This window comes from Choristoneura fumiferana, chromosome 18 (assembly GCF_025370935.1).
Source record: "Choristoneura fumiferana chromosome 18, NRCan_CFum_1, whole genome shotgun sequence".
In the NCBI taxonomy this organism is placed as follows: domain Eukaryota; kingdom Metazoa; phylum Arthropoda; class Insecta; order Lepidoptera; family Tortricidae; genus Choristoneura; species Choristoneura fumiferana.
In genome coordinates, this window is record NC_133489.1 from 10,872,435 (window position 1) to 10,886,305 (window position 13,871).

Here is a 13,871-nt window from a genome sequence, read left to right on the forward strand (position 1 = left end):
CGAATTCTTCGCAGACAGGGTCGCGGGCAACAGCTAGATAAATTATAATCAAGCCTTTCTTGAAATAATAACTGATCTAAGATTATTCTGCTTTCAATTTTATTGACGTTAAAATCTGAACATTTCGAGTTGTTATCTCTTTAATATTAATGAAAATGAAAATAATTTATTGCATAAATAACTTATAAACAAGAGTCTACGGCTCTGGATCCTGAGCTAGGAGTCCCTGTGTTACAGGATCCATTAAACAATTTTATTAGCTACTTCTGAAATTAAAATTTAACAATCCTTTCAAAACACTCTCCTGCCTCATATTTCAACCAAAAATGCATGAATTATCGACTTAAATCGCACCCTGATTATGACGTTGATTTCATCGACTTTACCTTATACACAAAAAAAATGTAAAATGGAAACAAACAACGGGGTAGGTAACCAAAGGTTTACTTAAATTGCGATACTTAAGTGTAGACGCTATTGGAAACCGCTCTCGTTTTAATGTCGGCTTTACGTGCATCTACAATAGGCAATTTAATACTACCTACCTGCTTTCATATGCACAAAAAGGTGCGGGTTATGGGGGCAATGAGGAATGTTATGGCTATGGCAGGGCTTTCCCTTAAAAATGTATCGAAAAAATCAAGGGTGTATAGCAAATAAGGTAAAAAAATAACCTACTTTTTCTCGTGGCTTTCATTATGTTTTTGTTTCTTTGCTTGTTCGATCAAGACATAGGATACATCAATAAAAATAAACTAGAACAGGTTTCGCGTCTGTCTTTTTCAACCTCGACGATCGATGGAGTTATGTTTTTAGGGTTCCGTAGTCATCTAGGAACCCTTATAGTTTCGCCATGTCTGTCTGTCTGTCCGCGGGTAAGCTCAGCGACCGATTGTACTAGAAAGCTCATCATACATGTCAATCACACCGACAGTGGTACAATAAAAGTGGTCTTATCAAACCATTAGGATATTGCTAATACAATTTTTCTATTCAGTGATCTGTTTGTGAAATATTCAACTTTGAAGTGCAAATTTTCATTAAAATCGAGCGTCACACCCTCTAAAATCTAAACTGATGGGTGGAAAAAAAAAAAAATCAGAATGGTAGTAAATATATCAAATTTACAAGGAAAATTATAGCGGCTAAGATTGCTTGGGAATTATAAGTAGTTTAAGAGTAAATAGCAGCCTAAGGTATAAAATATACTCTAAACTTGGAAGATTCCGTACACAATACGAAATCCTTACAAGAGTATTATTTGATTTTTTGAAATGGCTACGAAACCCTATCCTGGGCGTGTCCGACACGCTCTTGGCCGGTTTTTTGCAAAATTTAATTATATACCTAACTGAATTGAATTACCTATCTGAAGGTTTCGCTTCAACTGTAGAATCATCTGAACTCAGTTATCTATCTAACAACACTTATATCTCAGTGTACTTAGCTACATCAATATGCTAATGCAATATGCTACGCTACTAGGCCCTAAAAACATCGGAACACGCACTAATGTGTTTGGCAACTAAAGTTACCTTCAGATACATTATGGGTTTATTGGGCTCCTTGGACACTGATATATTGTTCCTTTATACTTACTACACTTACACGCAGATAAAGAAAACTTACACTACATTATATACTGGTGTAAGTACTTGATGCAATAACAGCCTAAATTTATTGACGTCCAGCTTCAACCCTATACGATGAGAGTTGCATACAGTCCGACTTGGCTCTTATTTTATATGCGTCGGACCCTATGCCCCTTGTAGATAGATGAAGCAATCAGTCGGGCCCAGGCGGCCTGCTGACGCATTTTAGAGCAAGGTCTTACCCTGGCGAGGGAATTTATTGATCACATGTTGTAAATCTGTTCGTCTTGTTTACGTAATGCGAAACGTTCGACAAGCCAAACGCTTAACCCTCGCAGGACTTTACAAGGTACACATTTAAGACACCCATGGACATGATATAGGTTGGGTATTTTATCTCTAGTTACTATTTTGAGATTCAAATACTACGGTTATATATTAGATTTAGCGTCCATTTAAATACAATCGTCATTTATGTGGGTGGGAGACACACTTAAGTTGGTTTTTGACTGGGTTAGAAGTGAACGTTACGAAAATAATTTATTGAAAAGCAATGTACCTAATAAGAAGTTATTTTTTCGACCGTGAACTGAATGACGATCTCCCAGTTTATTCTTCTTGATTTAAATTACTATTTTCAAAGTGCGGCTTGTAGAGTCTCGATGTGGTCTCGATAAATAGTTCCATGTGGTATAAAGTTACAAACATAGTGTGCAAATTTATAGATTAAAATCAATGGCAAGATCTGAAAGGCTGTTAAAATAGGCTGTTATATCTTAATTTGGGAAAAGAAAATTAATATATTTAAAGTGAATAGATAAGTACCAACAGCGTTATTAAAATAATGTGACCATTGAAATTTTCAGTCCGCGTGTTTGTTTACTGAACTTATCGATTGGGCCTTTACCTACATCAAACTAGAAGTTTTCTGGCCCGCGGGACTTCCCGTAATAACACTGTCTATCTTTGCTTATGACTGGGGTAATTTATGTTATGATGGTAACCACCATGGATTGGTAAATTTTCCAACGATGGTTACATGTTTTTTTTTTAAAAGGAAGCGTGCGAAAATGTGAATAAAATTAGAGTAATTTGTATGTACTCTTTATGTTATGTCAGCATTGTGAACAATATTTGAGACCTGTGACACTATTTACGTATCATTCAGCAGTTTTTTTTTATGTGTTACGAGCTGTTGCGCGTTACTTCGCCGTAGGTATAGAATTCGTTTATTATTATCTCGCGGGAGTTGTATAATTTGTCGGGATAAAAAGTGACCTATGTTTAAGGATCTCGTGACCTATCTCCATACCAAATTTCATCAAAATCAGGTCATTGGTTAAAAAATCGTAAAGAGGTAACAGACAAACAGTTATTTTCACATTTATACTATTCAATTAAATAGGTAAGATTAACAGACATATCCAACCAGTTGATTTAATAGAAAATTTGCTAATACCTACGATTTCATTTTGCTTTAGGGGTTACATGGGTTTCACAGCTTCAAAAAATCGTATTTCTTTATTGTCTTATTAATTTCAGCAACATCTCGAGAATATTATCCTAAATTTTCAAGTCGATCCGAATAAATGTTTCGGAGATATAACCCTGGGAAGGTGCGTGCTCAAAGTCAGGTAGGCTCAGTTTTATTGTTACTCAAAATTTTAAACGCGTTTCTCTCGAAACTGTGTTTTCAAAGTCGGTTGTCAAAAGTTCTCGAATACTCAACCGATCTTGAGGAAGTTTTACACAGGTCTTCGAGATACAATTCACGAGGACTTGGAGTCAATCACAACTATAAAAAAAACGTTGAGCAAATTTTACCAAAATTTGCATTTTTTTGTAAAAAGGTCTGCCAAAAATACAATTTTCACTTTTTTTTCCTTCGTCTAAATTCTAGTTTATGGTCTTAACTAAGTAAAAAGATTTTTTTTTCACTTCATATGATCCTGTCGAGTCCTACTGTCAACGCGGACGCACCTTTTTTCGGAGAGGTCGCGGGAAATGACGTGACAATGGCGGAGTTTTGAATATTTTCCTTTGAAAATTTCAGAAATTCTGTTTCAAATGTAAATCTTTATAACAGTAAAAGTTTGAATAAAATATTTTATTTTTATAAACTTAAATATTTTTTTTGAAAATAGACCTTATTTCCCCCGAGTAAACCCATGTAACCCCTTAAAGGGTAACATTGCAGTGCCTAATTACAGTCTTTGGGGTGGGGTAGGTATGGTTCAAAATGTTAAGTATGCATGTTTATTGATTTAGTTGTACTTACAGGGTACGTGATTTACAAGTATAGGTAGATTCCGTTTCCAGCGTACTTGGACAGCGTGTAAGTTCAACAAAATTCATACGCGTCCTTCAAGCTTATAAAACTGACATTTCAAGTAAGTATGCTTGTAAAAAATAAGATAGCGATTACCGAAAAGGTTATCGTAAAGCATATTCAACATCGATGCCACTCTGCGGGGCGTCGGTAAATCTCCGGGTGAGCGCCGGATCAGCTCGCGTCGACAGTTTTCATGCCATTCGAAGCGTTTTTACGGCGTCCTCGACATTCGACCCTCGTGACAACAAACATGAGCTTGGCGAACACGCCTGCATATGCCCCAAATGATTTTCGTACGTGACTTTATAGATGATATTTCCTATTGTTTATAGTAAGGGTTGCGCAAATAGATTTGGTATAGGAAAAACTCTAGTGAGCACTCGAATCTTCCTAAAATCGAACCTTTTTGTGCGAAATTGAATTAAAATCAGTCCTAGCCCTGGCGTAATTTGTAATTTGTAAAGAACAAATTAACAGTAAGAATAAAGATCGGATATATGTACCTACTTAATAAAGTACAAATATTTGATAATGTCATTTTAAAAAAATGTTTGGAGACCCAGGCCTTTAGTACTAGGTAGGTAGATCTGTTAAAAAAGTTTGGATTCAGGAGGCTAACATTTTAAATGTGTTAGCTGAATGTAGTTTAAAAGCTATATTAAGAGACGACTTGTTTTAGTTTTGTTTAATAACTATTGTAACTAAGTAAATACCTACCTTAAAAGTCGTGGTAGTGGTTTGACCTATGGCCTCTCAAGCAGAGGACCATGGATTCAAATCGGGTTCACATTTCTAAGTTTTTCGAAATTCATGTGTGAAATTACATTCAAAATTTACCACGAACGAGCTATAAGATGAAGGAAAACTTCGTGAGGAAACCTGCACAAACCTCGAAGCAATTCAATGAAGAGTTTGAATTTCCTAACCCGCACTGGGCCCGCGTAGATAGTACGGTCCAAGAACTCTCATTCTGAGGGTCCTGTGCCCAGCAGTGGGACGTGTATAGGCTGGAATGATGATTAAACTTTACTTTTAATCTGTTCAACAATTGTGACCAGGTATACTTGTCGAAAATACAAACTGAGACATGGATGCACACAAAAACCAGACAAAGAGACCAGCGCTGGGAATCGAACCCAGGTCCTCAGCATTCCGTGCTGCGTGCCATGCCCCTGCACTACCACTGGACAGGAAGGAGTACAGACACGAATTTCTCCTATGCACACATATCTCAGGTTGCTTATTTCTATTACGCTACTTAAGCAGCAGCACTAGCGACATCTATATTACGCTCTCATCGAGAGACGTTACATTATTTCGGAACTAACCGCTCACCCAGACAAGAGATGTCGCTACTAAGCAATCAAATTATGATTGGTTATTTGGAGTTTTTTTGGGTGTGTATTTTCGATATGGTTTTACGGGATGACCGTAAAAGTAACAAATTTGGAGTTGAATTAAAAAAAAGGGCAAGTGCGAGTTGAACTCGCGCACCGAGGCTTCCGTACACATTTATAGGTATGTAAATGGGAATCGTGTGTTGAAGATATTTCCCGCTTTTTCCGAGTGATTTAATACATCCAGTGTAAGCAGAGTCCTGCTCCTAAACAAAACGTACGCAGTGTGGGATCAGATTATATTGGTAATTATATTTACAGACACAAATAAAAAATCAAGATTTTCAGACTATTCTAGTTGGTTGTGTGTGTTATAATATCTACCTTCACACCAAATTTCAAGTTTCTAGGACAACTGGAAGTACCTACCCTACAGGTTTTCAGTGCACGGCAATTTGTATGGAATCACATTGTTTAATGACTGTAACTTTTGATTGCGGTGACTTAAAAAAAAATTTTTTCCAGGCTTCAAGAGACCGCAGATATGAGTATTTGATATCAATTTCAGCTTGATACCTCGACGCGTTCCTGAGAAAAAGGGTCTTGACAGACGGACGGACAACAAAGTGATCCTATAAGCGTTCCGTTTTTTCCTTTTGATATACGGAACCCTAAAAATACAAAAAAAGACTCCAAATAACCAATCATAGGTATACTTGGTTTGGATAGGTAATTAACTAAATTTAAACAAACTTCAGCTGCCGGATTTGGTACATTCAAGGGTTTTAAACATTTACTTTTCTATCATTGTAATACAAACTAGACTAGTGTATTTCAATACAGAAATGTAAATCTACCTATACCTAGATAGTTTAATGGAATAATTTCAATATTTAGGATGTTGACGTTGATTGACGTTGTGTTGTTTAAGTTAAATACCTATACAAACCAAGTATGGTACCTACACTCTACGAGTACTCGTATAAGATAAATTTCATGACAATTTTTTATCGTCACAAACATTTGGGCATGCAGCCGTTTTGCATCATAATGGCTAACCCGCTAGCTTAAGTATTCGTGAAAGTACATTCGTTTTAAGACTTTCCGGCACTACCCACTCGCTTAAGAATGGTAAATTTCTCTCACGCTTTGAGTTCTTACGGAGGTTGTAAATGTTGTGTACCCTTTAAATGCAGGGAACTAACGTTAAAAAGCGATGTTATCTGCTCTAAACTGTAATGTTAGAGAAGCCCAAATTGTATTTAGGCACCTAATTTCTAGAGAAATCATTAAATTATGAGGCAACAATTGTGATACAGATTTAGAGATATGTCTGCTATTATAAACTATTTGTTGAACTTCTACTAAGTTGAAGTTAAGTCATTCTCTAATCATGGCTTTAAAAAGACTGTATGGATATAGTTAAGTAAGATGGGTTATGACGAGACTGAAAACCTCCTATCTAGGAGCCTCTCTGCGCACTGGATTTAGCTACACTGGATAATTAAAATATACCTCGTTCTAGTTCAAAGCTCACACAAGAGACATTTTTGCATGAGTGCATTACCTACTACATATTTGAAGAGTCGGTAGACATTTTTGAGTAGGAATTTAAGGCAATGAAAAAATATTCTTCACTAGCTGTTTCCCGCGACTCTGTCCGCGTAGAATTTGTATACTGCTATGCAATTTTCCGGGATAAAAACCATCCTATGTCCTTCCCCGGGACTCAAACTATCTTCGTGATCGTTCTTGAATTTCGTGATCTGGCGGACTTTACGAAAGGCTGCCGACATATACACCGAATTTTATCTAAATCAGCTCTACGGTTTAGACGTGAAAAGGTAACAAACAAAACAAACAGACTTACAAATATTTTCGCAATAATATTTAATATTAGTGGGATTAAGGTTTACTAGTAGGAATATTAGTTTTTATTTAAGGCATTGAATTAAACAATATTATTTTATGCATCCCGTTAAGTGCTTCCATCTAGTGCTCGTTTACTCTTACCGCTCGCGCTTAGCAAATGGCAATGAAAAAAAAACGATGGAAATATCGTCCCCGTAAATGCTGGCTGCGTTATTTATTGGAAGCTTTTGAAACCATACCTTTTAACGGTAGTTTTAAGTGGCGCCGGGCCATTGATTCGCAGCTATATCTATGTACCTAAGCTCTTGCTTGGTAAGCGCCTATCACCAAGCTTACTACCGATAATACCCCTCTTTTTGGGTCGGGGGTACAAAATAAATCAAACTGCAATACTTGGTTTACTTCTAAAAACATACGTGTAATCATTTGTGGAAATAAAAGTCTTTTTCCGGAATGAAAATGCATATGTATCGCACAGATATAGCTCTTTTGCAGAGCAACAAGGTTTGTTCATATAGTTAATCTACAACCATAAATTTATGTTATTAATAACTGAACAATAAATATTCGACACATAGGTAGGTACAGATTTGTCAATTCGATATTTTTACTTACAGATTCGACAATGCACAATAATCTTTTTTTTCAAAATGCCCGTAAAAGTCGTCATACAATCAAAAGGCGAAGGAGGCATTATTGACGATCAATCAATTAAAAAAAAAACAACTTAGCTGGAGTGCTACAGTCTCCAGCAATATTGCATACAAATTTCAACATTGTCTAGTTAGCAACTTTTAAATAATTTATTATATAACACACCAATATATTAAACGATATTGTAACGCATAACTCACGTCTTAAATCAAGTTTAGCTCGACATGTTTCGGGCGAGCAGAGCGGTGGCGCGTGGTGCGCGTGTTGCGGCAGCCGCCGAGTCGCGTGCTCCTATGAAGAAGGGGGGGGGGATAGCCCGAAACAGTCGAGCTAAACTCGATTTAAGACGTGAGTTATCCGTTACAAAATCGTTTAATATGAGTGAGTCACACGGTAGTTTCATGTTCACAACAATATAAAAAAATTAAGTTACAACATTTCATTTATGTACCTGGAATGTAATCTGGCTTTAGATGTTTTGGATTGAAAAATGCGCTGTTCAAATTTTGTTGACAAAATAAGTTATTTCATTGTTTTTTGGATAAGGTAGAAGGTACCCTACTCATGGTATCAAAACAGTTCAAAACACGTTCAAAATAAGTCAATTACATTTCCATTTATTTTTTCTTTGGTTATTCCAATTAAGATTTTTTTAGAAAAGGAATACCTACCTACGTACTCTTGCTGGCTTTTTATCGACTGTATTTAACCCAATACTTAGCGAAAAAAATTATAATGCCTACTTTCAGAACCAGGCAATACCTAATGTATTATTAACTTTTAACATTTTAATAGATAGGTACGAGTATGTTAGATATTAATTACCTACCGATTCAAATCTATGTAAAAAAGCTTTTACTAGCGAGTATTTTGTAGGTAGGTATTTCAGTTAGTCTGAAAAGTGAAACTTACTCGTAGTTAAGAAGCCAAGTTGGGGGTTTCATAAAACACCCACCAGATTGTTTAAGAGTGTGGGTAACATATGTGCTGGCAGTCCCATCGGTCGCCGGCACTGAGGGCGCAGTTCCACTAGTGTCCGACAAACTCGTTAAAAGTTGGGGAAACAACGGAAGAGCTGTTACTGCGAGACACTTGCTGCTGCGATGTTAAGTACAAAAGCACAACACAACAATAATATGAAGCATTTTGTTTCGAGACAAAAATAAGTTTGCAGTTTAAGCTTACATGACTCAAAGGGGAAAGTTGTTCATCTATGATTTTTCTCATTACTGTAGAAAGAAGTTGGTTGTACCTAAGTATATAAATTTTTCTCATTACTGTGAAAAGAAGTTGGTTGTATATAAATGGATTGTATTCAGTTCGATGCCATACTCGCAATAGATTTTATGTGTAGGAATATTATAATACCTATTTTAGATCTTAAAGTTTGTGCATGATCATTTAGATCTAGATGTACTCTATAGATAACTAAATATGCTTTCTTGAACATTTTAATAACGCAAACCACTAAATTTCACTGACCATACCATAACGTAGTACAGCCAGCAGCTGTCGGATCTCTTTCGTACATGAAAACAAATAAAAAATTACATCAACAACAATTCACAAGTAATCTAAGGAACAATAGCGGTTTAGTGAGCGTCGTTAAAATTATAAATAACCGGGGGCTCACTAACTGCCCCAGTATTCCGTTAAGAGGATTCCCAAAGCTGTAAATTGCGTGCGCGAAATATTTACGAGACAGGCCTTCGCGGCATTACAACGACCATGCACACATATTTGCGCAATGCATAGCGCGTCGTTGCAAAAATGCAACATGCAGCCATTGCATTAACCCGCCGCCAACTATATGACTGCCGCGTTCTTGTGCTAATACTATTACGGTCAGATTAAACTGTCAGAGAAATTATTTTTATTATGTAGTTACATAGAAGGTTATCTACGTTTCTACCTAATCACATTTTCTTGTGAACGATGCATGTATACTCTATATTATATATAATACCACTAAACTGCAAGTTTTTGACGAATTTCAGGTTTGATAATGCCTGAACCTGAAATTCGTATTTATTTTTATAGGTATAAGTAGGTAGGTAGTTTTGCCAGCGCATGTTGTCATTTCTTTTTTGAATCCCGTCTATGCGTTTCAAACGATATACTTATATTATTTACTAGCTGTTGCCCGCGGCTTCGCCCCCGTTGTAATTTTTCTTCCATAAAAACCTTCTCCTGACGGTAACAAACACAACTAAAAAAGAATCAGTGAAATCGGTCCAGCCGTTCCTGAGTTTTGCGCTTAGCAACACATATTATGGTTAATTTTTATTTATATAGATTATTTTATTCAATTTTAACATTTTGTGACATTTAATTGTTTTCTAATTTAATCTTTCGTGTATTCTTTAAAATTTCAGTATAAATTCTCATAACTTAGACATGTACAAATTATGATGTAATTTTATACTGAATGAATAAATAATCTAATCTAATCCAATCTATTAATAATCCTAACGCATGCCTACTTGAACTATCACAACATTTAAGTTCCGTCTGACTAATTGGTAAGGTGGGTAGAATTTTAATTTTATCTATAAAAAAATTACAAAATAATTTTAGCTCCTTGTTTACGCGGGAAAAATAACACTATTCAATTGTATACTAACCAGAATAAAATTGAAAAAATTGGAAAAAAAAACTTCTTTTTCATAAAACAAAAATAACTAGCCAGCAATTTCTTTGTTTGTACATCGTCCACGCTGCGGGAGCCGGTCTGTAAAAGGCGAACAAAAACGGTTAGGCTAACCGCCAAGCGTTAATAAATTCTTGGAATTTGCGGAGGGAAAAAGCATGGCGGCCGCGGAGCCGCTGTCGAGTGACACTCGTGGCCGTGGCCACTGCACCAGTTCCCGGAATCCTATCCTACTAATATTATAAATGTGAAAGTTTGTGTAGATTTTAGGATATTTAGAGGTTTGGTTTGGATGTTTGTTAGGTAGTTCATCACGTCTAAACCACTGAACCGATTTAGATGAAATCCGGTATACAGATAGTTTGAGTATTGTACCGGACATAGGGTAGTTTTTATCCCGAAAAATTACATAGGGTAATTCCAGGATAGATGCCCCAGTGGGATAGATGCCTTGATTTTAATTTCAGCTAGTAGCAGAACTGTGGGACTAAATTTCCACCACATAATAGCAAGCGCTTTCCCAGCAAACCTCGGTGCTGCTGCCATCGTGAGCAAGAGCGTCATAAAGTGCCAAAACCTTCCGCGGCGGGACCTCACAGAGCGTGGAAATTATATTCGTAAGTATTTGTGTTCGAATAACTTTTGACTCGCTTATAATTTCTGTCCTTCATTAATTGATTTGGCAGGTAGCCCTGAAGCTACATGGATTAATATGTTTTTTTGTGATTTTATCATTACTTTATTTAGTACCTAAAAGGGCATCGATCGTATATTATCCCATTTTTAAGGGGTAAAAAAGTACGATTTACACGAAATCTCTAAGACGAAGGAGGACATATGTCAAAACAAGTACAGTAAAATAATAGATTAAGGGGCTGTTTCACCATCCATTGATTAGCGTTAACCGACGGTTAAATGTGATGCCGCCTCCGTCTATTCGAACAAAACAAATAGAGACGGCATCACACCTAACCGCCAGTTAGCACTAATCAATGGATGGTGAAACAGCCCCTTAGGATCATAGTTATCATGCGCATTGGACGCATTGCTATAAAATGATGCATTATTGAATTAGAAAGCTTATTCAAAAAGTGGGGCATCTATCCTGGAATTACCCTAGTTCCTGCGGGATAGCGATAAACGAATTCTGCGCGGACGGAGTCGCTGGTATATAAACTGCTAGTAATGATATAAATGCGTTCTAGCTTTATGTAAATCTTCTCATGACCTATATATAAGTATGTGGGAAATCTCTAACGTAAAAACACGCCCAGGTACCTTACCGATTATACCGAAAATACCATTCCAAAGTGGTGAACAATTGTGTTATTGAAATTTAAGTACTTAGTAGAAAACTACTGCTCTACATTAGCATTATTTAAGTAATCGAATATATCATATTATGTCTGCTGTAGTTTTATAGCAAAACAAAAAATACCACTGTTAGGTATCGCAGATATTTTTCAGTCCTAGCGGCGCGTTTTTAACCTCTATTGAAACTAATATTTAGACAATACATCCCACTAGTAGGTATGATAAATGCGAAAGTTTGTAAGTCAGTTTGTTTGCTACCTTTTTATGTCCAAACCGCTGAACCGATTTAGATGAAATTCGGTATACGTTTATATGGTACAGTTTGAGTCTTGGGGAAGGACATAAGATAGTTTTTATCCCGAAGTTGCATAGGTAGTTCTCGCGGGATAAATCATCATAAATATATTTTAAATAAGTACCTACATATAGGTAGTCATTCATGATGACGCGTGCCGTAGTTCGTATTACAATGTCATTAATGTCTAATTTTGACAAAATCACGCGTCTTCGTGTATGGCACTAGGTATATAACTCGCAAATCCACACTTTGGATAGGTCTACACTGGCGATCCTACAAGTGTTAATTTGTCTTGTTTGACTTAAACCAGGGGTCGGCAACACGCGGCCCGCGGCCCGTGGACCACATGCGGCCCGAAATCTATCTCCTAGCAGCCCGCGACTGTTAGACGCGACATTAGGTACAAAATTATCTTTCAAGTGCGGCCCACCTTTATCTATTTTTTTCACTATGTGGCCCATGTCTGCCAAAAAAACGACCCCTGACTTAAACGATCAGTAAAATATGGTAATTTCTGTAGGTACTACATATTGTGCTTTTTACACTGAAATCCACAAAGTAGATACGTTTCTGGTTACTCATTATTAAACTCGGCTGGATCTCTACGCATAATACCTAGTCATAACGGCGTCAAAACGATCATAACTTATCATTTTACTTCACCATTAAAAGCTGTCTCAACTTTAATGAAAGTGTCAATTTTATGCCGTAAGTTTTCTCTGCGTCAAAAGATCGGATTTTATGCAGAAACCTTTGACATCGGTTTCCGTAGGATGAGTAGGTAGGTACTGATAATCGATAATTTAATGTGTCGATCTTTGTAGTCTTCCAGAAAAAGAAATTTAAGTATATACAACCTAACGAATTGGTACAGCCGAGGAAACTGAATCACGTAAGTACCAGGGTGGAACCCTTTCATAATCAATTTCGCTATGATTGCTTTGGAAAATGTATGGGATGTTGAACTTGACATTAGTAGCACATGGTTCCACCTTGGTACCCGATTGAGTTTCCTTGACGTGTTTAGCATTATTTCCAGATATATCCAAAGGCTGCCAACGGGACCCTATTACTAATTAAGTATCTGCTGTCCGTCTATCGTCACAAGATTTTATCTTTTGAATCTTAATATGGTGCACTTGGAAATTTTCCGTGTGTACTTATTATGACCGCTGTAACAACAAATACTAAAAATGACATAAGTACCTATGATAATGACACAAATTAAAGGTAGTCCCCACAGAAGCATGTTTTTTTCGGTACGGAACACTTCGTGTGGGAATCCGATCCACACTTAGCCGGTATTATATCGATACCTGGGGGCTCAAAGGACTTAAAGCATAAAACACAACTATTCAGGAGAAGCTAAAACCTGGAAAATTGTTATTTGTGCAACAAGAGAAGAGAGTAGTTGTTTTTTGGCGCGAATTGAATCACGAGCGTAACGAGTGATTCTAGGTTAGAATCCTGAGAGCAACGAGGGATTTAAACACACGAGATGCAAAAAAACTTTGGTCTCGTGTGACACATATAACTTTTCACCTCAGCAGCGAGAACGTAATATAAGGTTAGAATAAAACCACATAAGTATGTACCTTTTTACAAAACAAACACAAGAATTAAGAAATAAATACAATAATCACATTTAAAACCTTTACTCAAAAATGATACGCGTCCAGTCGCCAAAAGTCATTCATCTTTAAAAGTCATTAGAAAATTAAGAATGCAAGACAACGATCAAAAGTCTCCAGTATGTAGAGGTTTTGAATTCGGAACGAAAAAGTGTCTAGAGGTACGATACAAATCTCATACTCATAACATG